The sequence below is a fragment of the Lygodium microphyllum genome, chromosome 29 (genome assembly GCF_053477565.2).
Source record: "Lygodium microphyllum isolate KBCC chromosome 29, Lygodium_microphyllum_v1.1.10, whole genome shotgun sequence".
Taxonomy (NCBI): Eukaryota; Viridiplantae; Streptophyta; class Polypodiopsida; order Schizaeales; family Lygodiaceae; genus Lygodium; species Lygodium microphyllum.
The window spans coordinates 116192044-116219468 of NC_141163.1; positions in this window are offsets into that span (position 1 = coordinate 116192044).

Genomic DNA, 27425 nt, shown 5'->3' on the forward strand with positions numbered 1-27425 from the left:
TTCTTTTTCTCCTACTCCCGAGGGTGTTTCCACCTTTTCTCAAAGAATAGGTCGGCATGACAGGGACCTAAGTCCTTTTCTCCCATGATCGATATTTTTTTTCCTTTTTTTTCTCTCTTTTTTTTTCATTAGGAAAGGAATGGTAGAAAGACCATATGTCAGAACCAACCTCGCCACCGTCGCTGGTGGAAAATAGAGGATAAGAGATCAGGGCTGGAATGTAGGGTTGAGGGGACAGAGGGTTGTGTCCACCGCATCAGAAGTGGCTGGAGAACGACTATGAGAAGTAGCATCATAAAAGTGATAGTGCCACGCCAACAAGGGAAAGGATTAGGTGACCATGATTGTCAAGATCCCCAAGGAGGGTAGTACTTCTTCAGACGATATCCATTGATCAGGAAGGGATCATGAGAGGCATCAACGGTCTGCACTTGGACAGAGCCATTAGGGTTGACAGCAAGTACCTTATATGGGCCCATCTACCACTGTTGAAGCTTGCCAAGAAACTTGCCAAATCGTGAATCATAGGCTAGGACCAAATCACCTTCTTTGAACTCCTTGTGCTTGATGAAGCTGTCATGGTAAGCCTTGCGTCGAGCTTGCGTGGCTTCCATGCACTGTAGAGCCATCTTGCGAGTTTCGTCCAAACATTCCAAGTGCAGGAGATAGCGTTGCAGTGAATCATCGTCCCCCAAACGCTCTTGGATAGCCACTCTCAAAGAGGGTAATTCCAATTCAACAAGGAAAACAGCTTCTGTAGCATACATCAGTTGAAAGGGTGTCTGTCCTGTTGCTGCTTTATGGGAGGTTCTGTACACCAAGAGGGCCTTTGTAAGTCGATCATCCTAGTCACAACGATGTGCGGCAATTGTCCTTGTCAAGATCGAGCAGAGGATGCGATTCGTGACTTCGACTTGGCCGTTGGCTCTGGGGTAATAAGGAGTGGACTTATGATGGCGGATCTTATACAGCTCTGTCAACTCTTCCATGACTTTATTAATGAAATGAGTGCCTCTGTCACTTGCTAGCTCTAAGGGACTGCCAAAACGGGTGATGATATTCTCATACATGAACAAGGCCACGCTGTTACCATCGTCCTGCTTTAGGGCTTTAGCTTCACACCACTTTGTGACATAATCCGTACATACGAGGATGTATCTGTTTTGCTTCCTTCTGGTAGGAGGATCGATTGGGCCTACGAAGTTGATGCCCCACTTCTTGAAAGGCTTCAAGGGAAGGATAGGTTGCAGTGGCATGGCACTTGTGTTAACCCCAATACGAAGAAAGCAAAAGGAAATAAAGACATAGGGCAAAGGCATAAAAAAGGTAGCCCGACTGAAGAAAGAATAGGAGAAAAGGCCGAAAGCGCAAGGGCAACCTTAAAAGTCCAAGGCAAATACAAAAGGGGAAAGGCGCATTTTTAAATAAAAAGGCGCACCTTGAAATCTTGCAAAAGAGCGCCGGGCTCTTACCCGTGCAATTTGTAAATATAGATGGGCGGTGGAAAGGAAGCTAGGAAGATAGAAGGACAATGGGGAAAAGGGCCTAGGCTATGGCTGGCCATGTAAAAAAAGGGGAAAAGGGGATGACCGCCCAAAGAGATTTAGGGTTTTGTATATAAAGTTGAAAAGTGAATGAGAAGCTCATTCTTTGGTGTGTGGCAAAAGGAGTCTTCTTCTTCCTCTCTTCTTCTCTCCTTCTTGCTTGTGTGTGCTCTTGAGAGAGGGAGTGTGAGAGTGTGAGGGAGTGAGTCTGTGTGAGAGTGAGGGATCAAGAGGGTGAAGCTCTTCACCATCTCCTCTCCTCTTCTTCTCTTCTCTTCTCTTCTCTTCTCTTGCGCGCGTGGCTATGGAGGATGGAGCTTGGAGATGGAGGAGGCTTGAGGATGCTTGAGCTAGTATCTAGGATCGTGGAGCTAGCGGAGTGCAAGAGGGAGGAGGGTACTCGATCGAGCATCAAGGTAAGCTCATTACACTCGTAGGATCGATGGCATGTCGACTAGGTGAGAGATAGCCATTAGAGCTCGCTTGAAACGCTTGAAAGAATAAGCGGTCCAAGGGTCTTGGCGGTTGAGCGAAAGCTTCCACATTTTGGTTCCGTTGCCGGGACTAACGGATTCAAGCTTGAGCACTTGCACACCTCATATCGAGCATCGAAGTAGGGTATTCATCCCCGAAATGGAGCTTGAGATAGGTAGGAAGTTGGGTGTTTTCGATCTTCAAAACAGGTAAGTATTTTGGGATATTCTGGTTGTTTGATGATTGGAAAACATGGAGAAACTAGTTCAGTGTTTTGCTTTCGATTTATGTTGTGTTTAGGGTAGATTAACAGTAGGAAATCACACACGAAGAGGCAGAGGGTTGCTGTTGTGAAATAAGGAGAAAATCGCAAAAAACAGGGGGGAAAATAGAGTAAATGCGAAGGTAACTTCGTAGGAAACGCCAGGAGAGGGATCTGTAGTGTTCAAGGAAGGACCTGCAGGGTATAAATTCTGGAAGGGCAAGAGAACCCCCATTTCCAACCAACAGAGAGTGAGAGAGAGAGAGAGAGAGAGAGAGAGAGAGAGAGAGAGAGAGAGAGAGAGAGAGAGAGAGCGAGCTTGGCAACCGTCCGATCGACCAGGGCACGGAGGACATTGCATTCGGCGATCCCCAGGTACATCGATCTTCCCCTCACTACTCCAACTCTATCACTGGTGAATTTCGTGGTCAATAGTAATAGACATCTGGAGATATTTGGGTGAATCCGTGTGCGCAAGCTCATCGGACCAGCGGACTCGGACGTCCGACCTAGTGTCCAATTCCCAGAATTGGACACTCAGACAACCGTCCGATCGGACACTCGGACGCTTTGACTTGGACCCACCCAGTCCGATCGGACGAATTAAGACACGTCACCAATCAGACCACCTTCCCGGTCCGATTCCCAGAATCGGACCCGCCCATAATTGGACCACTAGGATCGGACACTCGGACCAGTCCGCCCGATTCTAGAAATCAGACCACCCTGTCCGATTGGACCACTCGGACGAATCGGATCATCCAAAATTAGACCAGCCTAGAATCAAACTCCCCTTATCCGATTCATTGAACACTTTCCTGTCCGATTTTTGAGAATCGGACACTCGGGCCTTGAGACTGCCACTCAACCTTGATACACCTGGTCCGATTCCCAGAATCGGACCACTGGTAAATCGGACGTCCGATTTCCAGAGTCAAACTAAAACAAAAACCTAACCCATCCAGGGACACATTGGGGCACTCCCCAGCGACCCACCCCCGCGCGAACAACAGGAAGCAGCACAAGACCCTAGAACCCGTTAGAATGGCCAAGACTGGAGTAGCAAAGCCTATCAGGCCCGAAACGAGCGAGAGTGAGTGAGACGCCGGGGAATTGCTCATAGCACTCATGTTGAATTTCCACACTTGAAGTACACTTAGAAAAGCTGAAAGCATGATTGAGCATAAGTGCACGAGGAACAACACACTCACGAGTGACCATAAGTTGAGGACTGCATTCAAAAATTACAGGAACTCACTCAGATAAATCGCTCAAAAAACCCACCAATAGGAGAAGACCCAAGGTATAGGCAAACACGCGAAGCGCAGGGTAGAATCAAGCAAGGAGCATCAACGACACCGGTTAACCTGATTGAGAGCGTAGTGAGGCGCAAGAATTCAACCATGACAGAGGGAGGCTTAGACCATCGGTTTACCGAGGAGCTCGATGTGAGCGCATTTCCAGATGCTATACAGCAGATGGTGAGCAGTTACGATGCGCATGCCGGTACGAGCGCCGTGGCAGGACGGCAGATACAATCATTGCGGACCTAGAGGAGAGAAGGCTAGCCCGCAAGGCATTGCAGGGCATAGCCGAGTATAATAGGAATCAACAAGCCAGGAGCCTAACGCAAAGCATGGAGCTGCATGAGGTGCAGCGAGTGCTGAACTTGGTTGGCCTGAACCGGACAGACCAGGAAAGAGCACTAGAGGGAGACCTGACGTTGAGCAAGCTCCTCATGAAACGGCTGCTCGATAACACTACGGTAGAGCAAAGTGCCACTGCGCTAGCAACGTCGCTGCTTGCAGGGTTGGGGGCAAACCAGGGCTCAAAGAGCCAAGCCAAAATACCTATTGTCACCAAGCAACTCGACAAGTACCAGCCACCTAACGATCCGTACAGCTTCGTCGAGTAGTTTGAGCAAGTCTGCGAAGCCAATGGCCTCAACGACCAAGCTCAACGTTTGCAAGCATTCGAACTTTGCTTAAGCGATAAGGGTAGGACATGGTATACAAGCCTGGACACCATAGAATGAGCCAACTTCAATAACCTCAAGGACCTTTTTGTCAAGAGGTTTGCCGAACCCGGATACTCTGACAACCTGCTAGTACGCCTAATAAGCAGAAGGAGAAGGAGGGCATCCGCGACAATGTGACCCATGTGAGAAGCCTCCTTAAAAGAATCCCCTTAGGCGAGAGACCGACTGACAGGGCAGTATCGACTGTATTCATCAGCGAAATTCGAGATGAGGAATTGTACAAGGCGCTAGCAGGAAACTCAAGCTTGCAACGAGACGTGGTGGCTAGGGTTTTTGAGGAAGCCATCAGGGTCGATGTGACCAGTTGAAAGAGCGGAGCTTCAGGAGCTCAAACCTAGAAGAAACCAACCCATGGAGTTTAGAGTGAACGTCAACCTCTAGCGAGCGATCAAACCCATCATCCCAAGATCCGGGAAAGACCACCGAGAGGACCACGGCTTGGCCGAGGTCAAGATGGAATTGGCCAAAATACAAGACATGTTAAGGTGACCGATGCGTCCACACGTCCAGTGCATGTACTGTGGAGGAAACCACCTACCAGCAGAGTGTCAAGACCCTAGGTCAAGACCCTGCGCTAACTGCGGTAGGTTCGGCCACGATGCTGCACACTACAGACTACCACGAAGACTACCATACGCGCAACCCTACGGCCAGCCTTATCCGGCTAACAGACCGCAGCCATTCTTCGGACGGGGAGCCCCGCTAGCCCTACCTGTGCCTAACGATATGAAACCAGCTGTCCCTAGGCTGGACATAAATCCTACCGGCATTCCTAGACCGCCTGGTCTCTATGTGACCCACCCACCGAGCGATGCTCTCGTACACTACGTGGAGGAGCCCAGTGACGAAGAGACCTACATATACCCTTACGTCTCGCATGACGACGAGGGCAACGTGGTCCTCATGGATTATCGGCCCGTGCCGGTGATGGCATTAGGACGAGGACGGGGTAGAGGCCTAGGAGGGCAGCCACAGGATTCGGACTTGTGGACATCCCGATCATGTCTCATTGCGCTGCCCCGAAAGAGAGCAGCAAAACAGGGACAAAGATGACCAAAGGTGCGTAGAGTGCGGAATCACCCATCTTTTCATAGACTGCCCAAAACGGAAGTCGCCCTCCGGTTCAACTAATTTGCCATCCGTCCCGTTGGGGCTGTTTGGTGTTGAAAACCCCGATGGGGAGGCCACACCTATTCCCTTGCGAGTTATGACCCGAGAAAAAACGAAGCAGGCCGGCATCTCTCTGCTAGGACCTAGCAATCTTGACGCTACCTCAGTAGGAAAGAAAAGCCGTAGGCGGAAAAAGAAGAGATCGGAGGCTAAGGTCGCACTAAAAACTGACAGTATTACGACCTTACCTCATGGGAAGAAAGTCTTAGACGCAGAGGCATAGACTTCAGCCCCTAAAACAGCCCAAAAGGGAAGCGCTAAGATAGGGGAATACCCACACCCCAAGCGGCAATTAGAGGCCATAGAAAAGGTGAAGGAATGGGTGAGGGAGGCTCAACAGCACCTCAAAGATGTTGAACCTATCACGGAGGACGAGATCGATGATCTTGAAGATTGGGGTAACAGCCTGATCTTCCTTGGCAACCGAATGGATGCCGTGAGAATAGAGATGGACACTTGGGAGACCTTGCCAGTCGACCTAGACGCCATCCCTACTATGCTCAAAGGGAACACTCAGGTCAAGGAACCCTATGGATCCTTAACTAAGTATATCCCATGCCCAGAGGACGAGCGGGATTAGATGCACGTTCTCGCTACACTTGACTTGCCGTTCTCCGACCATGAGGCGTACGAGCAGGCTATCAAAACATTTGGCAAGCCAAACGAAACACTCTCTACACCTGTCTACATGATGGCAACAAGCCTCCATGAAGGGCCTAAGCCTGTCATCTTCCAAGTACCTTCCAACAAGAGGGAGCTCCAGGGAATACTGGAGCACTTAACGGACCAACTGGCAGGCAACACAGCCGCCAACCTCAAGCCACTCCATGACCTCTTGGAAGAGTCTGAGTGGAAGTGGACTAGGGTACATGAACTGAATCTCAGGTATAACTGGGCTTTGGTTCCCGACCAACAAGACGAGGTAGAGCAAGCCTTGGGAGACGATGAGCAGTCGAGCGATAAAGATTCCTGTGATGAATACGAAGATTGCCAATCCTTTGATGATGAAAGTGAGGGTGAGGTGGATACCATAGAATACGACACCGAAGGGTGAGAAATCGAGCAGATACGAGCAGATGCTAAGCCACAGAAGAGACAGGCCCTTAGAGTGGACCAAGGAGTTATGTGTACGAAATGTGATCGTGTTTGGTTGGAATGGATAGGAGCAGTAGACCTTGAGCAAGCCGGCCTAGCCCAACCAGGAATGGCAGCACTACTTAGAACCGAATCGCCATTTGAACTGCAGCCACCAGGGGAGAGCACCTCCTCTAGTGAAAATGGGGGGTTTAACTCTGAATCGGAAGTTACTTCGGATAGTGACCCAGAAATCCCTAGGCCACCCATGACCAGATGCACCAAGGGGGACTTACCTGTCCACCTGAGGCGCAGACGGTTGCGGCAGGATGAGGCAAAGCGTCCCAAGGATGCACGATCAGAGGAACAAAGGAAGCCGCAAGACCTCCCTAAACGCTTCTCTAAATTCAAAAAAGGGGATAGGGTGGTGGTTCTGCTAAGTGCCAAGCGCCAAGGGCAAACCAGCGAACCAATCGAAGGGCCAGCCAAGGTCAAGGAGGTAAACCTAGCCCTGGAAGGGGAAGTTCCCCGACCAGAACCTCTTGGAAGAGTCCGAGTGGAAATGGACCAGGGTACACGAACTGAACCTCAGGTATAACTAGGCTTTGGTTCCCAACCAATAAGACGAGGCAGAGCAAGCCTTGGGAGACGATGAGCAGTCGAGCGATAAAGATTCCTGTGATGAATACGAAGATTGCCAATCCTTCGCCCCCCTAAACACTTCTCTAAATTCAAAAAAGGGGACAGGGTAGTGGTTCTGCTAAGTGCCAAGCGCCAAGGGCAAACCAACGAACCAATCGAAGGGCCAGCCAAGGTCAAGGAGGCAAACCTAGCCCTGGAAGGGGAAGTACCCCGACCAGTGTTCATTGCCGAGGACTTGAACTACTGAAGAGGAGTCCAGTCTTGTCACTCTTTTGTGGGAGTACATAGACGTATTTGCTTGGTCCTTAGATGAGCTACGAGGGGTAGATCCAAGTGTTGTGACTCACAACATACCCATGATGACGGATGCAACGCCGGTCAAGCAGTGACTGTACCCCATGAATCCAAAGCATGCTCATGCTGTCAAGGAGGAAATCGACAAGCTGATGAGGGCTGGATTCATTTACGAGTTGAGCACACAGATTGGGTGTCACCCATAGTCATTGTGATGAAGAAAAACAGCAAGATTCGAGTATGCGTCAGGCTAATGGCCAGGTGGAATCAACCAACAAAATTCTCATCAATGTCCTGACTAAAGTGGTCTCAGCCTCATGAAGCGACTGAGATAACAAGTTGATGGCAATCTTGTGGGCCTACCCAACAGCTTATAAAAGGGCCGTCGGTCAAACACCTTTTAGGCTGACCTATGGGACTGAAGCTATCCTCCCATTAGAATTCTTCGTCCCTAGCCTGAGGATAGCACTCCAAGAACGGTGGAAAGGGAAGGAAGCATGGACGCAACGCTTGGTTGAGCTGGAACGCCTGCTGTTAGAGATTCGTCTTCTAGCCACCCACGCAGTTATCTACGAGAAAGCCCGACACAAAAGCTGGTTTGACAAACATATCAAGCAACGGGAGTTTGAGCAGGGTAACCTAGTGCTCCTCTACTCAGTTAAAGGACATAAGCAAAAGATGAAATTCAGAGGTCTCAGACCCTTTAAGGTCCGGGCAATCAGCCAAACTGGTAATGTCGAGCTGGAGACACTGGATGGTGAAGGAATGGGCTTCTTCAATGGCAGTCGGGTCAAGAAGTACTACTCGCTCACTCATCCTTTGCATGAGCCACCAATGGTAGAACCACCCGTCAAAATATGAGTAGCCACAATTACGGAAATCTACGAGAATGAGGAGGAGCCTATAGAACCCGCCTACCTTCGTGTCACGGTCACTGCCAAGCAAATGTGCTCCTTCGACGCCCTGATTGATGAGGGGGCGGATTTTAACGTTTTAATGCACAAGCATTGGATCTAGCTTGGCAAGCCAATACTTCATCCCACAACAGCCAAATTAAGCACATACGGGGCTCAATCCTACCCACTTCTCGGCACATGCCGAGTCGCCATTTCTATCGAGTCTGAAACTATCCCCATGCTATTTTACGTGTTGCCAAGTACCATGGATGCAAGCACAGAGTCATTTCTCGGGCGAACCTTAAAAAAGCAGACCCACTGCAATGTTGATTACGAGTTGCAACGCATCCACTTAACGATCGGCAATGTGCATATTGTCACGACTTTCAGCAAGGGCCTCGTAACCCTATCACCGCTCATAGGGCCACCGATAGAAAGAGCCATAGGTAGGACTAAGGAGGGGGGTCATGCATATCTGCCGCACCCAAATCCCCATAAACCGCAGGCCGCAGCACCCAAAGCAAAACCCCAACAGCCTCACTTGCAATGGGTACCTAAGCAGCCTCGAGAACCGCCTAGAACTAGACGCGCATGTCTGCATAAGACCTACAAATCTAAATCTAGGAAACCAAGACGCCATCACCGCAAGTACCATGTGATTAAACAAATATGGGTCCCTAAACTCCTCCTGCGTGCACAAGGCTAATATGAGGGGAATGCCTTGTTGTGGATCCCTAAAATCCCAACTACCAAACGCACTAGTTCTACATCGACCTCAAGTCTAGTCAGTCCTTGTCCCCGACGCCTCAAGACCAAGAATCGCAGGGCTCACCCCACTCATCTGACCCCTCTACGTGTCAACCCAAGAGAGTCGCACACGCCTATCGGCCCAAATAACGGTCATCACCACAAGTGGCATCATCCAAGCAACTCAACCTTCCGCTTCACAGCCTAGCTGACGGCAGCAGTATAGCTCCTGAGATCAAACCCGACCCATCCATCTTGCCAACACCTAGGTTGCTGACTCAAACGGACCCCCAGTTGCAACACTGTACTGTCAGAACCTCTAGCTCCAGCAAACCTCAACCACCCGCCAGCCTTAAGCCCTCCTATGAACGAAAGTCATTTCTAACGTTGGCCGCTTACCTTGCAGAGGACACTGGAGATGATGTGGTGGACTGCATCAAACAGCTCGATGCCACCTTTGTTGCACTGGCCCTCAGCTATGATCACCTGGACTTGGGACTATTAACAGAACCCTTTGCAACAAATGTGCACAATATGCCTTGCTCTTGGGAGACTTTTGAATTCGCCTTTGCATAGGCTTCTCGCTCTGCCGCCGTTGAGTTGCTCGCTAGCGAGGTCTCCATAGAGAAAGCCATTAAGCAACACCTCATCACATCATTTGACCCACGGACAACGTCTGCCATCACCGACCAAGAGAGTGCAAGGTTATCCCACTTGGCGGATACGGGATCACCCTTCTTGAAGCAGTGGTACGCTCTTAGGTTGAAATGGGAAGTCGACGGATGCCGCATAATGACCAACGCCGAACAACGTCGAGCCATCAAAACGCCCGAGTATGATCCCACCTACGTCGCGCCTACCTCGTATAGAGTGTTAACCACTCTTCGAGGTCGGCCCATGGAGATCATATCTCAGGGCACCCCTATCTCGACTGCCTCTTAACAGAGGAAGAGCTCCACATCGCAAGTCAGGTCAACTCCGATGATTTGCTCACAAATGTCCTCGCGTACATCACACATGTAGGCATTCGACCCTGTGACCTGGACTGCGCTGCACAACTGGAATCTAACCCCAACTTCTATGTTTGGCTCCTACACAAATAAACATGAATGCCTTGGCCCCACAACCTCCAATCCTAGGACGGATTCTTCTTTTCCAAAAGGGGGAAGGGGCAGTAAGGGGATAAATGATGAGAGCAGAATCTTGGTGCCGGAAAGAGCTTAAAAATAGCTAAAAATTACGAATATCAAGGGAAAAATATTCACCGTCAAAGGCGGCGGCTCGACCTAGGACGATTTTAAGCACCAAAGTGCTTTAAAGGCGCCCGAGCGACACTTCTTGATTTTTCATAAATTCTCAGATAGTCGTGCAGCTTGACACGAGCTATTGGCCAATGCGGGATGCCAAGCCGGACGCCCAGGATTTTTCAGAGCTCGATTCCGAGTCCGGACGGGGAAATGGCCAAGGAAACGGTCAAGATGCGAAGAGGTGGACATTGGAGTGGCCAAAGTGGGCATGACCTTTGGGAGCCCAAGAAATTTTATGCCACATGAAAGTTAGATGAAGGAAATCGTGGAGAGAGAGAGAAGAAGCCCACGCCTGCATCACGCCGAAAAAAGCGCCATCATGGTGGGAGATGCCTCATGCAGCCTGCACACAACCCCCCCATCAGACATTGGCCCTTGCTTCCCTCCTGAATGCTGACTCTATCGCCGTCCTTCGCTCCTCAATTGATGGCCTGAATGCTGAGATGGAAATCTAGTCTTTCTCTCTCCTCCCTCTCTCTCTTCTAAGGGGGAATTCATGTGGGAAGAAGAAGGAAGAAGAAAGAATGGTGGAGGCTTGTCCGTCATTGATCGGATTGCTCCATGGGCTGGAAATGATGACTTGTGATCATCATGAGCATGAAGTGCTGCTGATTTTCAGATTTGCAGCCATGGACATGAAACCCGAAACACGCAAATAAGCGGTAATTCAATTTTTTCAAAGGAAATTTGAGATTTTATGGCTTTTGATTGATAAAATGTTGTTCATGTGGGCTAAAAATTGTTTATGTTGCTGTTTTCCATGAGTACTTATTGTTCATAATCAGAAAATCAGAAAAACATGCATCTTCTGGGTCAAAATAATAGACTAAAACACGTAAAATATGAAAAATCAAGGGAAAATGATGGTTTTGGGAATAAAAATGGAAGAATAAATAGGAACACCAACTAAATTTTCATTTTTGTCACAAGAAGGAACTAAGGGCCACAGCCCATAACCTATTTTGAATTTTCAGTAATTAAATAATGCAAAAAATAAGGGAAAATACAAGGAAAATAGAGAAAAATCACTAAAAATAGGGGAAAATTGCATTTTGGGTGCGGAAAATTAATGAAAATTAAGAAAAATGTTTGTGAATGTTTGTGGGGACTGAAGCATGAGGGTTTGCCTCAGTTCAACCCCACCTTCTTGTTCTAGTGTGTTTCTCTCGCTTTTTACACATAAAATGATGGCAAAATGCCCTATAAATCCATACCACAATGCAACATTTGATCGATGGGAGGGTAGAGTGGTTAAAATGTGTCAAAATGTGGAGTAAAATGATGAAAGGATTGCTGTTTTTTTTTGCATGCCATATAGGTCGGTGAATAATTATAAAATAAGAGCCTAGTAGCACGAGGGTTTCCTCGGTGCTAGGTACGTGCAACGCCACATAAGAACGGTAGTTGAAAACCATTGAAAGGATGCTTTCCACATGTGCACAATATCGATTTTATAATTGTTTGAGCACTTGGCATCCACAATATGCATAAATCATGGAAATATTTAAAGGTATCAGAAATCCTGGATGCACAACAATTGCTTTTATTAGGACCTTGACCCATGTTGAGTGAGAGACAGGACACCCTAAGCCATAGGCTAGTCGTGGGGTCTAGGGGAAAGAGAAGTAAGGACAATGGTACATTCCTATATACGATTAAATGGTACCTTGAGTGGATTTTGTGTGAAATGTTTATATGTTGAGCGACGCATCGAGGGGCCAATCCCCAAGGTGTAGGAGAGTCGTAGAGGGGTGGCGGCACTCAGCTGTTGGAGGACCCCCTATGTCTGTGCTTCGTGCCATGAGGCAATGTGTAAGGGACTCCCTCTGAGGAGTAGTGGGTGAGAGAAGAGTGGACTACAAACGACGTAATACAAACGCAAGATGTCTAGGAAGGCAATGTATGTGTCATCAACGCTCCTGGCCACGAGGCCGTGGGGTTGTTGAGCGCGTGAGATAGAGGTTCGGCTAGTGCACGGCCGGCCCGTTCTAGGTTCCATCAGTGGTGTATCAGCCGGGAGCCGCTTAAAAGTGGCGGTCCTCGAATCCTGGTTGTCTAGGGACCAACTAGCAGTTTATGCCAAAGGATAGTGAGATTGATCCGTTGTTTATCGATAAGCATCGTCTAGCAGAAATCCAAAAGCAAGAGAGAGACGAAAGAGCTAGGCGACGTGCTAAAATTTTTAGGAGATATTCCCCTAAGCGTAGCGGTGCTGAACCCTTACGAGGGAGTGGATCTAGTGGTCTTGGGGCCACAACCAGTAAGTTAGGAGAAGGTGGAAGCTCTAGTGCTCCCCTTTCTGCCATAAGCCAGTCTACATCAAGTGCGGGAGGTGTAACCCCACCGTCCCTTATTCCTAGTGCAAATCCAATCCTCGTCATGGCGCAGCCTATTGCAATTCCAGCAGGAACGACGGATTTGCCGGCTCTAGGTTACCCGCTACCATTTTTAATGGGAGATGCGGAACTCCACATTAGGGATTTTCAAAAGCTAATGTTTAATTGTCGCATTCAAGAAGAAGGACATTTAATGATGTTCTTCAATATGACACTTAAAGGAAGAGCTGCTATATGGTATCATGGTTTAGAAGTCGAAACCATATTGAATATTGATGCATTTTATGGAGCTTTTCAAAGGGAGTTTGCCCCTGAAAGGGGTAGACAATATTGGTTGCATGTACTCAACGTGACCCGCCAAGAACCACACGAGGATATTCGTGCTTATGCGAAGAAAATAAAAGAGGTTTTCCGTAAGTTGGACACCTCTATTCCTATCCCCGCAGCTGCCCAATCGCAAAATTTCCTACATGGTTTGGACTTTAACATCCAATTGCAGTTGAGTAGTGTCCCCTTGGGGGATATAGATACTGCCATTACATGAGCACAAGAGGTAGAATCCCGACTACAAGCAGCCTATGCTTCTCGAGGCAATTTGAATATGGGTTTAGTATTGGGAAACAATATGGCGATGGCCAATGGCAGTAGTGGTCAAGGGATAGCAATGGCTAATCCTAATGGGAGAGGGAACATGATGCAGAATGTGCCTTTATTACCAGGTCCCCCTAGCATGTCGATGCCTACGGGCAGTCAAATGGCTCCAAATGGTGGAGGCCAGGCGGTCAATTCTAATACCATACCTGTGGCTCAACAACCAGTGCCTAATCGAATTGTTAGGCCGATGGAACGACATGGCAATGACCAAGGCTATGAGTCAAGTGCTTCTAATGTTCTTGGCGAGGTTAAGGACATGATGAAGCATTATACCGACATGATTACGGAGCAGTATCGGCAAATAGCCGTTGATGTCAACTTCCTTTAAAAAAAACAAAATTTGATAGGAAGTAGATACCCAGATGAGGGTGCACCTTCGAGGTTTAGTTGCAAATGGTGTGGTGGGCAACACTATCCAAGAAATTGCCCAAATGTCAAGTGCGACATTTGTGGAAAATCCGGCCATTTAGTAGCTACTTGCTGGAGTAAGATCATTTCCCTCCAGCGAGGTAGTCGGCAACCAGGAATTGTTAATCATCGTGCGCAAGGAAATGATTCCCAGCGAGAAGATGGGCCTAAACAAATACTTCAACGACCAAAGACTACAGTGGAGGAGCTACCTAGTGGTAGTGGGGTTAGTTTGATTGAGGTTGTATGCGTTAACGATGCTGAAACCTCTAATCTGCGAGCTGTTCTTACAAGAGGTCAAAAGGGTAGAGAGGCCGACAAGGATAAGCCTGTTGATGGAAACCCTAAACAAGGCGACAAAGGAACTCAAGTTTTGTATCTTGCCATGGAAGGGGGAACTTTGAAGCCCGTGGAAAGTAAAGTCTATAAGGAACCACCAAAGAAGAAGGTGAAAGTTAAAAAAGAGGCAATAAAGCCGGTTCAGTGACCTAAAGAGCGGATGGTTTGGCGTGAAAAGCAAACTCTATCAAGCTATCATGAATTCGATTTGGCGAGCTCTCTTTGCAAAGTCAAGCCAGATGTGAATCTTTTGTAGCTGATTAAGCTTTCCCCAGGAGTACGCAAGGAATTTAGAAAGATCCTACGTACCGGGTATATCGTAGAACCTTTAGGTATTGCGCGAGTTGGTGATGACTGGTTCGAGCATGCTGAGAAGCATTGCCCAAGGGTTGCAGCCTATGTCGATGGGATATTAGTAGATTATGCCATTGTCGACACGGGATCATCTGTTAACATTATGAGTTCTGAACTGATGGAAAGGTTGGGTCTTGCGATCCAGAAAGATACCTCCACAATTCTCAGAATGGCAGATGATAGTTTGAGACAGCCGGAAGGCTGCATTACTAAGGTCCATGTCACTGTTGCAAATGTAGAATGCCTGTTGGACTTTAGGGTGATTCGTTTTGCAGGGCGTCCAAGTTACCAAGTATTACTCGGACGACCTTGGATCTTGCAAGCGGACTGCCAAGTAGATATACCCGCCGATCGTTGACTAATATTCGGCAGAGGTGCCCAGCGTGTGGTGGTTGATGCTTATCCTGAGTCCCCGCAGAGTGAGAGAGCTCCTCTATCTTCTACAGAATTGGAGACATTAGAAGATTTATCTGCCAGTGGGACATCGTCGAGTGATGAGTCCAAAGAGGGATCCACCACGGAAGACATCTATCAGATCACTTTGAACGAGCCGATAGAGGGCCAAGATCATATAAGAGATGCAGATGTTATCGAGCTAGACCTTGGTACACCTGATGATTCACGGCCAATCAAATTAGGTTCTATGCTCAGTACAGTAGAAAGGGAGGACTATGTGGCCTTGATCCAGGAATTCCGTGATATCTTTGCCTGGAGTTATGATGAGTTGAGAGGCATTCCTCCTAGTCTTGTTGTTCATACAATTCCGTTGAAAGAGGGCAGTAGACCTGTACGACAAAAAGTAAGGCGTATGCCTTTCGAATTGAGGGACGGGCTGTTTGAAGAGTTACAGAAGCTTCGAAAAGCGGGTTTGATTTTTCCTGTGCAACACACGGAATGGTGTTCGCCAGTTGTGATCAGAAAGAAGAAAAATAATCAAATTCGATTATGTGTAGACTTTAGGGAGCTGAATAAGCAGACAGTTAAGGACTACTACCCGTTGCCATTTATTGACCAGATTTTGGATCAATTAGCGGGTAGGGAGATATATTCGTTTATGGATTGCTTTGCAGGATATAACCAGATGGCAATTGCAGAAGAGGACAAGTTGAAAACAACTTTTATTACTGTATTTGGTACCTTTGCGTACCATGTGATGGCCCTTGGTTTATGCAATGCGCCTGGTTCGTGGCAACGAACAGCAGATAAGACATTCGGTGACATATCCCCTGAAGAGTTGAAGGTGTTTATTGATGACTTAGGGGCCGCCACTGTGAGAGGAAGGCAGTTGATCATTTTAAGAAAATGCTTTGAGCGCTGTAGACAATTTTGCATCGCCCTAAACCCAAGGAAGTATGTTTTTAGAGTACCTTATGGGCTATTGCTGGGTCATGTGGTCACTTCGGTAGTAATTGCTACAGACCCCGAGAAGGTCAAAGTTATAGTTGCCATGGGTCCACCACGCACTCCGAAGGAATTTCATAGCTTTCTGTCTTCGGTTGGTTATTACCGTAGATTCATAAACGCCTTGGCAGAAAGAATGTTGCCACTTACAAATTTATTGTCCTTTAGCTATTCGTTTGTATGGGGTGACCCTTGTAAGGTAGCATTCAAGGATGTGAAACATGAGCTAGCAAGAGCACCCGTTTTAAAAGCACCTAAAAGAGGTGAGGTGTTCTATATATTCTCAGCAGCCACCATGTATAGTATTAGCTGCTGTTTAGCCCAAATTTGGGAAGAGAAGTGGTACCACCTGATTGCTTTTGCTAGCCAGAAGTTGGGGGTATTCGAAATCAATTATACCTACATGGAGAAGCTGTCTCTAGAGATGGTCTTTGGGACCAAGAAATTCAGGCATTATATTCTCTATGAGAAAGTCGTGCTTTATACGAAGGCGGAGGGGCTTTGACTATTGATGAATAAACTACAGCCGCCTGATCGTCTAGCAAAGTGGTTAATCACTTTGCAGGAATTTGATTATGAAATCCGTAGTAAGCCACCAAGGTTGCAAGGCATCGTGGAATGTCTTGTGGACTTTGGGGAGCCGAAAGAATCTGTGGGTGAAGGTAGTGACATGGAGTTGTTATTTAAAATAGATACGGCATCTATTCCCTCCTGGTATGTTGCAATAACGCATTATTTATCGGCGAGAGAGGCGAGATCCGAATTATCTAAAGCTGAGAGAAGAAAAATTAAGCAGCAAGTTTTAAAGTTTGCTTTGATCCCAAGTACATTATATGGGAAAGGGGTTGATGACATCTATCGTCGATGTGTGATGCCTGACGAGGTACCATTCATTTTGGAAGAGTGCCATGATTCTGCTTGCGGCGGCCATTTTGTTGGACGGCTTACATCACAAAAGGCTTTAAGAGCAGGTTATTGGTGGCCTGTCATCTTCCAGGATGCGTTTGCGTATGTTAAGAGATGTGATATTTGTCAACGACATGATAGTCGAGAGAATAGGAAACGACCACTTACCCCTATTATGGCGATACTTCCATTTGAGAAGTGGGGAATAGACTTTGTGGGTCCTATTACTCCGTCGTCGACTGCACAAAAGAGGTACATCATTGTAGCAACTGACTACTTCACAAAATGGTCAGAAGCACATGCAACAAGGAAAGATGATGCTAAAGAAACTGCTAGTTTCCTTTTAGAGCAGATAATATGCCGTTTTGGTCCGCCGAAAGAATTAGTGTCGGACCGCGGAACCCATTTCCTGAATAAGGTGATCAAAGGTTTGACAGAGATGTGGCAAATCAAGCATAACAAGACAACCCCATATAACCCGCAAGCCAATGGGCAAGTTGAAAGCACCAACAAGCAACTTGTGGCCATCCTGTCCAAAATTGTGTCGGAAAAGAAACGGGATTGGGATAAAAAGTTATACGTGGCAGTGTGGGCCTATAATATGACCTTCAAACGAGCCACTGGCCATACCCCGTTCAAGTTAGTATATGGGGAGGAGTGTGTCTTGCCTTTAGAGATTGAGATGCCGACTATTCGGTTTGCCATCAATCATTCTTTGAGTGATGAAGACGCACTTTTTGAGCACTTGACTACACTGGCACATTTAGATAAGCTTAAGCTACAGAGCTTATTGCACCAAGAAGTGGCGAAGCGCCGAATGAAGCAGCTACATGACCTTAAAGCCAAGAAATATACCTTCAAGAAAGGACATCTTGTTCTGTATTATGATGCACGACGTGAATTATTTCCAGGCAAGCTAGAGCCCAAATGGGATGGGCCCTATAGGATCGTTAGAATAGGAAAGAATAAATCCACAGTCTTGTTAGCTGACCTTGAGGGGATAGAATTTAAAAATAAGGTTAATCTTAATAAGATTAAACCTTATTATTTCTGATTGCACTAATGCTATGACTGCCTTGTAGGTCTAGGAGAGATCAATCAAATATCTACAAGGAAATCGTGATAGAGGTTGATGGTTCGTCTGATCCCTTATTTAGAACACCCATATTTAGAACAGAGGTATCATCAAGGAAAGCTCATTTGGTGGAGCAAAGGATATAAGGTGATTGAGCAAGGAGGCAGGACATTTATTTGGGAGATCAAGGTCTTCTGCCATCAATGCCTATAAATTTTGACCAGCATCTCTGTTGAATTCAATGATGATGGAGGGATGGAGCCTACAGTCCACCCGTTGAATATGTTGAATTTCAATTACCATAATTACGAGTAGAGTTCAGGATGGCGGGATAGGTAAACCCTTTATGGACGTACACCTTGTACTTTGATGGGGCATCCAGGGGTGTATGCAAAAAAGGAAGTGTAGGAGTTGTCATCCAAGACCCCCGACGTTGTCATGAAGTTGGCTGCTTATCTTGGGGTGAATTTTACCAATAATATGGCAGAATACAAAGCCATGAGCATGGGTTTAAATATTGCAAAGAAGGGTGGTATCCGCCAATTATTGGTGAAAGGGGACTCTCAATTGGTTTTAAATCAACTCAATGGGACGTATATGGTACGAAACCCCATCCTTTGCATGTACCATCATACTGCCATAGCCCTGCTAGACGAATTTGATAGTGTCTTTCTAGCTGACTCCACGAAATTGGAACCAGTTTGCCAATTCATTGGCTAATTTTGCGTATGAAGAAGACCTCTTCTTTAATTGTGGTCCTTGTCCCGATATATCTATTGATGGTGAGACAGGACCTGGTTGTTTGTGGGGTATGCTTTCTGAACATGCCCTCTTTGGCAGACGATGGTTGATCTAGGTGATGCAGAGGGTAGGCGAGACTCATCTGCCTTTACTATCTTGGACCCACAGATTGGTTAGACGACATGTGTTGCGAACACCTCTTGTGGTATACGTAGGAGGGATGGGTCATAATTTAATGCACCTAGTTTAGGGCTACGAGCCTCTGTTCCCCTGGGAATTGTATGCTTTGATGTTTATCATAGTTGTTTCTAGGAGGATGCTATGCGTAGTGGTGTTTTATTTCATTAGGCCAAGAGGGCCGATTCAGTTTTGTGGTGAAGTGTTTTATTTCATTAGGCCAAGAGGGCCATTTCCCTGTCTAGTGCGGGTGCATTTAATCGGGGTTTGTTTTAAGTGTTGTGCTGGACAGGTTCCGTGATTCGTGGAATTTGGTGGAGCCTGGAGGAGCCTTTGCTGCAATGGCAGCTTCTTGTGGCCAATCCAGGTGATATCTCTCCTTTACGAGTACCTTTCTTTCATGTTATATGTGTATTTGTACTTGTCGAGGGGATACATTTTTTGTTGGGGACCGGCAACCAAGGCACGAAGTCCCAGGTTTAGGCTAATTATGTTTGAGGGAGGTCGGAGTAGTCATTGCCTCCTGTAAAGACATTGTCAGGCATTGAAAGACCTGTTTTAGAAGGAAGTCCTAGTGGCCCTATTCTGCTAGCCTGCTAAGCAGCCGTTCTAGGAGTTCTTGTTAGTAGTGAGGTAGTTAGAGAAGCATGCCAGAAGATAATAATGATGATGCCAAGAAACCCTGAACATCCCAAAAGATGAATATAAATACGAAGGTGTGTAAAAAAGGGTTCTAACCCCTATCAAAGAAAAGAAAAGGAATGAAAATGTATAAGCAGTTGATCATCGCCTTGCGAAGGCCGGGTAGGTTCCTAGGGACGAGTCAGACCCGGGGCCGATACCTTGTCTTCCTAGGGGTGGCTTCTTGTTAGAAAAAAAAATAATGACAAAACAAGGAAGGTTGGAGCGAAAATAAAAGTGAGCGTTAGAAAAGGATTAAGTGTCGCCTTGCGATGGCTTGGTAGGTTCTTGGGTGCCGAGACAGGTCCTGAGACCGATGCCCTGTTCTCCTTGGGTCACTACGCTTAGCTCCCTGCTTTTTACATGCCCAAGTATTTTCATACAATACAAACCCTAAAAGAAGACATGTACTGAAAGAAAATACTCCTTGATCAGGCTATAGGAGTCCTTGCCTTGTAGGAGCTCCTGGTTGTGTTGTCTTTTGTTGATATGTAGTTCAGACTACCACTTAGGGCAACCTCTTTGACAAATTTTTTTAGTTTGGCTGTGTTGGAGCAATTGGTTAGCGACTCACTTCGGATCTTCTAGCGACTCACTTCGGATCTTCTATTAGATGATGCTAGGCCTACTCCTTGTGGATGTTATGCCTTGGTGTTGTCTAGGGGTAGGGGGAGCATTGTGCTGAGTTTTATTATATATTTGTTTTGTATCAGCTTGATGCTTCTTTGGTTGTTTCTGTGCAGATATCTTCGTGGATTCGATGGGCTGAGTCGCCCTATCCCGTGGTCGCCAATGAGAGCGGAATTTTGGTGCCACAAAGTGCTTAAAAATAGCTAAAAATTACGAATATCAAGGGAAAAATATTCACCGTCAAAGGCGGCGGCTCGACCTAGGACGATTTTAAGCACCAAAGTGCTTTAAAGGTGCCCGAGCGACACTTGTTGATTTTTCATAATTTTTCAGATAGTCGTGCGGCTTGACACGAGCTGCTGGCCAATGCGGGATGCCAAGCTGGATGCCCAGGATTTTTTAGAGCTCGATTTCGAGTCCGGACGGGGAAATGGCCAAGGAAACGGTCAAGATGCGAAGAGGTGGACATTGAAGTGGCCAAAGTGGGCATGACCTTTGGGAGCCCAAGAAATTTTATGCCACATGAAAGTTAGATGAAGGAAATCGTGGAGAGAGAGAGAAGAAGCCCACACCTGCATCATGCCGAAAAAAGCGCCATCATGGTGGGAGATGCCTCATGCAGCCTGCACACAACCCCCCCATCAGACATTGGCCCTTGCTTCCCTCCTGAATGCTAACTCTATCACCATCCTTCACTCCTCAATTGATGGCCTGAATGCTGAGATGGAAATCTAGTCTTTCTCTCTCCTCCTTCTCTCTCTTCTAAGGGGGAATTCATGTGGGAAGAAGAAGGAAGAAGAAAGAATGGTGGAGGCTTGTCCGGCATTGATCAGATTGCTCCACGGACTGGAAATGGTGACTTGTGATCATCATGAGCATGAAGTGCTGCTGATTTTCAGATTTGCAGCCATGGACATGAAACCCGAAACACGCAAATAAGCGGTAATTCAATTTTTTCAAAGGAAATTTGAGATTTTATGGCTTTTGATTGATAAAATGTTGTTCATGTGGGCTAAAAATTGTTTATGTTGCTGTTTTCCATGAGTACTTATTGTTCATAATCAGAAAATCAGAAAAACATGCATCTTATGGGTCAAAATAATACACTAAAACACGTAAAATATGGAAAATCAAGGGAAAACGATGGTTTTGGGCATAAAAATGGAAGAATAAATAGGAACACCAACTAAATTTTCATTTTTGTCGCAAGAAGGAATGAAGGGCCACAGCCCATAACCTATTTTGAATTTTCAGTAATTAAATAATGCAAAAAATAAGGGAAAATACGAGGAAAATAGAGAAAAATCACTAAAAATAGGGAAAAATGCATTTTGGGTGCGGAAAATTAAGATCAATGTTTGTGGGGACTGAAGCATGAGGGTTTGCCTCAGCTCAAACCCACCTTCTTGTTCTAGTGTGTTTCTCCCACTTTTTACACATAAAATGATGGCAAAATGCCCTATAAATCCATACCACAATGCAACATTTGATCGATGGGAGGGTAGAGTGGTTAAAATGTGTCAAAATGTGGAGTAAAATGATGAAAGGATTGCTGGTTTTTGTTTGCATGCCATATAGGTTGGTGAATAATTATAAAATAAGAGCTTAGTAGTACGAGGGTTTCCTCGGTGCTAGGTTCGTGCAACGCCGCATAAGAACGGTAGTTGAAAACCATTGAAAGGATGCTTTCCACATGTGAAAAATATCGATTTTATAATTGTTTGAGCACTTGGCATCCACAATATGCATAAATTATGGAAATATTTAAAGGTATCAGAAATCCTGGATGCACAACAATTGCTTTTATTAGGACCTTGACCCACGTTGAGTGAGAGACAGGACACCCTAAGCCATAGGCTAGTCGTGGGGTCTAGGGGAAAGAGAAGTAAGGACAATGGTACATTCCTGTATACGATTAAATGGTACGTTGAGTGGATTTTGTGTGAAATGTTTATATGTTGAGCGACGCATCGAGGGGCCAATCCCCAAGGTGTAGGAGAGTTGCAGAGGGGTGGCAGCACTCAGCTGTTGGAGGACCCCCTATGTCTGTGCTTCGTGCCATTAGGAAATGTGTAAGGGACTCCCTTTGAGTTGTAGTGGGTGAGAGAAGAGTGGACTACAAATGACGTAATACAAACGCAAGATGTCTAGGAAGGCAATGTATGTGTCATCAGCGCTCCTGGCCGCGAGGCGTGGGGTTGTTGAGCGCGTGAGATAGAGGTCCCGGCTAGTGCACGAGCCAGTGCTGGCCTATTCTAGGTTCCATCAAATGAAGTAAAATCTAAAAAGTAAACCAAGTGTGAAATGCTCAAAATTGAAATGCCATATAAAAGGAGGTGATAGAAGTCTGAAAGGAAAAGTTAGGTCTATGGGCAATAAAATCTGCTATGCTTTTGGTCGTCCAGCAAATTAGTTGCCAAAAAATACTAAAAAGGGAAATGGCTAAATGTGCAGGTGGCGACCATGGCAAGCCAGGACAAAGCAGGCAAGCTCCCCTTCTCGGAGGAAGAACAAGTAAAGTATGGCCTCACGGTGGAAACAAGAGCGTTCAACCAGCTAAAGTTCCGCCAAGTATTCAACCTGGAAGACGTAGTCATCAAAGAACCGGCGGTACATCAAATTATAGAGCAATGCCACCTACAGAAGGACGTAGTGGGCCGGAGGATAAACTACAACCTGTGTGCTGAGTTCTTGCGTACCTTCAACAAAAACAGGGGCACCGTCACGATGCGGGACAGGGAAGCTACCAGATAGGTGCAGATCGAGCTAACCCCCGAGCTGGTGGAAAGGGCACTAGGGCTGCCAAACAAGGTGGAAAGGAACCCAAAAAGAGACGTCTATGCCATGTTGGGGATGGATAAAGTGAAGGTTCACACCAACGACGGAATTAGCCTAGCGGACATCCCCAACCAAGAAATTCAGTTGCAGGCAAAGATGATGCATGCCCTGTTCTCAAGCAAGTGGTACAACAACATTATGACCCGAATCAATGTACCTCTACTCGACAGCATCGCAGTGCAATCGCTGGACGAGGTGAACCTCAATGGGTTCGTAAGAAAGACAATTGAGGCTTCGGCAAAGGCCGTGGCGACAGGAGGAAGAGCCGTGGCAGGAGAATCCCCTTCATCCTGATCGACCCGCAAAGCCTCATCCTCCAAGGCCTCCACCATAGGGTTTGGAGGTGTCCTTACCGCAATCATTCAAGAAGCGATAGGGCAGGGACAAGCAGGAAAAGGCAAACAGAGAGGTGACGAGAAAAGTGGCGAATCACCGTCACAGTCCCAGCCTCATGTGGAAGAGCAGTCTGATGAAACGGAAACGGACACCGATGAGGAGGGAGAATCCCAAGCTACACCACAAAGGAAGGCGGAACAACGAACTGAGGCCCTATATGGAAAAAGAGAGGAGGAGCAAAAGAAGAAAGAGAAGGAAGATCTCAAATGGGCCCAAAGGGAGTCGGTAAGGGATGAGGAGGAAAGAAAAAAGAGGGCCGAGGAGGAGCTGAGAAGGAAGGAAGAGGAAGATTTGGAGTTGGCAACCCGTCACTCCATCGAGGAACATCAAAGAAGAGACGAGGAAGGAGCAGGGAGTCTGCACCAACCTGAGGCACCCGGTCCCAGTATTGATGTGTCGGAAATTGCGCCCTTACCCCCTGCAGAAGGAAAAGGAAAGGACCTAATCATGCCGGCTTCCCGTCTCCTCATGCCACCCCTATCATGATGACACCCCCGGCCACCACCACCCGGGGGCACACCCCAAAAGTCGACGAGAGCAATGTGGTCACCTGGCTGCAGTTTCTGGTGGAAAGGGAGCTAGCAAGGGAAGCAGCCGTGGCCACCCCAGCTTCAGGAGCCAAAAGAGCAGCCATGGCCGAACTGGAGCCAAGGTTGGAGTTGAAGAGGCAAAAATTAGAAGAGGTTGCCACCACTACAACCATGCCCCACCCCCCACCTCCAGCAGGCCAATACGACGAGTACGTGAAGGAGCTACTCGCGTAGTTGCAAAGAGCCAGACAGGAAAGGAGGATAGCCGTGGAGGAGCTGGCAGCGGAACGAGAATCACAAGCCGCCCTCCAGCTGGAAAGAATGAAGTAGATAACAGAATATCAAAGAGAAATCGCTGTGCTCAGGGAGGAAGCCAGCACTAAGGAGGCGAAATAACTAAAAGCCCTGAAGGAACGTGACGCTGCCTGGGAGGGAAGAAGAAAAATCTTGATGGAGCGTCTCAACGGGGAGAGGGAAACGAATGCCCACCTTCGGTGCAAAAATAATCAGTTATCTGCAGTCAACCTGGAAGCGCAAAGCTAGCTTGACAAAATCAGACAGGAGGTTGCAGAGCTAGACCAATTAAGGGCAGAACAGGTGCAAAGGATGCAGGTGAAGCTGGACTAGCTCAATGCGCAAATCGCAGAGGAACGCTAGGAGCAGTCCCACCTGCACCATGAGCTCGAGGCCCAGCAGCAACAACTCATGGCAATGACCCTCCATCAGGGGGAGAGCCTGGAAGATATGGAAAGAAGAGCAAAAGAATGGTCCGATCATAATGAGCATAGAGTACGGGACTTAGTACGCCGGCTAGCCAAGGCCGAAGGAGATAGGGTGCTGGCTGAGAATCAGGCAGAAGTGGCCCAGCTCTCCATGATAGCCCAGCAGCACACCTTTCTCAATACGCTGCTCCACGCCACCAGACCAGAAGGAGATGAAGCCAATGATCAGCTGCAAAGGAAACTAACCATTGCGCGCAGAGATCTCACAGCAAGCCTGCACGTGCCGCTGCAGCTACTAGGAGGCCCGCCGCAGAGCCTAGAAGAGCAAATAAGATATCTTGCACAAGTAGGCCTGACGGCTCAGGAGATAGATGACCTCGGTTTCACAGAAGAAAAAACACAAGAAGACGAGCAAGCAGAAGGGGGTGAACCAGAGCTCGATCTGGGACCTCAGGAGGAGGAATATGTCCCACCACCCCCTCAACCACAACAAGCCAAAGTGCAGCCCCCTGATACATCTGCCGAGAGAAGAGCGACCCAAACCAACTGTAGGAAAGAGATGGTGGAGAAGGCAAGAAGAAAGCTGAATGCCAAACCTGTCCTAAGACAACCTGCCCCTCTCCTACTGCGCACCCAAGACTCCCCTGTCGAATTCCGTGCCGAATTGATTATCTGGGAATAGCAGGAGTATAACCGCGACCCCTTCGACTTGCGCTTTGAGTTTCCCACTGCCTTGAATGGGGTATTGCCCATTCAACTGGTGGAGGATGTCATTGCCATGGGGGCAAGGCTCAAAGACAAATGGTTAGCGGAGAGTGAGGTTCACCCAATTGCTTGGGGAGTCGAGGACCGCGAGTTTTGGCAAGATAAAGTCCTCCAGGTGCCTAGATCAGTGGAAGGCTATAATTGCCAACCCATCTGGAGGAGACGCATTTTTTACGTCAACCTGGAAGCGTGGATGGCATTTTGCAACACCCTCCCTTCAGAGAGAAATGACCCCACTTTTATGCCGTATCCTCGAAGGGTAGGAGTGGACTTCAATCCGTCCATCCACGGCAGGTTTAATTTCCCCATCATCTATAATACCAATAGCACCTCCCATAGAAATGCCCTCCTTTTCGCCCTCCCCGACTTGTATAGCTCTATAGATAAATTTCTTAGCAAATTCACCTCTTGCCCCGACCCCGCATTCATCACCACTTGTAATTATCTTAGGTTAATTAGGATCCTAGTCCACCAAGAGCCCGCACCCCAAGAACGCCACCTCCCACCCCTCTATTTTGACCCCAACGCCATAGACAGCAACACCATGACTCGCCTCATGATGTGTGCTTCTCTTTTGCCGTCTTTCTATGGTGCACTACTCAAAGACATGAACGACAACAAATTCACCCAGTGCAACCACCCCTTCCTTTCTACCACCACCCCCCGGCCCCCTGCCCTCCACCAACCCCTACCCTTTATTCAGATGACGAGGAGTAAACTCTTGTCATGCCCTTGTACCGCTTGCCTCCATGTATACGCCTCCTCATGCTATTATATTGGCAAAAAAAAAAGAGAGAGAAAAAGCACACACGATCACAGCACCGCACCTAGGGGTCCTCAAATTAGGTATGTCTAGCGACCTTGGTCGGATGGCTCTGTCCCTAATCCCCTAGCCCTTTCATACATCCCCCACAATTGTTCAGGTACTTGCACAATTCTTTTGCACTCATCTCAATGCCATTACAACCCACAGTGGTAAGCAAGGCTTGAAAGACAATGGAAAGACCATAATGACGTCTCAAGCAATCTTCAAGTGTACTCCCCGTCTTCATTGACAAAAATTTCCATCAACTTAGCCCCTTGCTTCACCGACCCCTTGCTATACAAGGAACCAGGCCGACATTCTAACTAAGTAATATCTAAGTATGCACAAGCACTCACATAATACCTGCATTGAAGTATATACACAGTTTGGGTCCTCAAGTGCAGGACAATACTCTCAGCTTGCTTAGAGTTTGACCTGTCTCCCAAACTAATCAAATATGTCTTGTGCACAATAGAGAAGACTAGCACTACCCTTAGGGAGAGACCATCTGAGAGGTTTTCAATTGCAGGTGTTGAAGACCACAACGGAAGTGTCATTCGTTCTTCATCAACACCCAACTATGACTACTTACCCCTCACCATCCGACAAGCCCGAAAAGAATAGTCCTGTGCAGAATCCCCAACAAACCAACACGTGTGCTGGCCACCAATGCAAACCCCACATAGAATAGCCCTACCACCAACACTCCTTCACGAAAACCACACGCGTCCTTGTCACCCACGTCTTCGGTGCATGCTACCGCCTGCTACCTATGACAATGAGTGCCATGGGACTGGCACTCGTCTAGGAGGGGGGTAATGTTAATCCCAATACGAAGAAAGCAAAAGGAAATAAAGACGCAGGGAAAAGGTGGAAAAAAGGTAGCCCGATTGAAGAAAGAATAGGAGAAAAGGCCGAAAGATCAAGGGCAACCTTAAAAGTCCAAGGCAAATACAAAAGGGGAAAGGTGTATTTTTAAATAAAAAGGCGCACCCTGAAATCTTGTAAAAGAGTGCCGGGCTCTTACCCGTGCAATTTGTAAATGTAGATGGGCGGTGGAAAGGAAGCTAGGAAGATAAGGACAATGGGGAAAAGGGCCTACTAGGCTATGGCCAGTCATGTAAAAAAAGGGGATGACCGCCCAAAAGAGATTTAGGGTTTTGTATATAAAGTTGAAAAGTGAATGAGAAGCTCATTCTTTGGTGTGTGACAAAAGGAG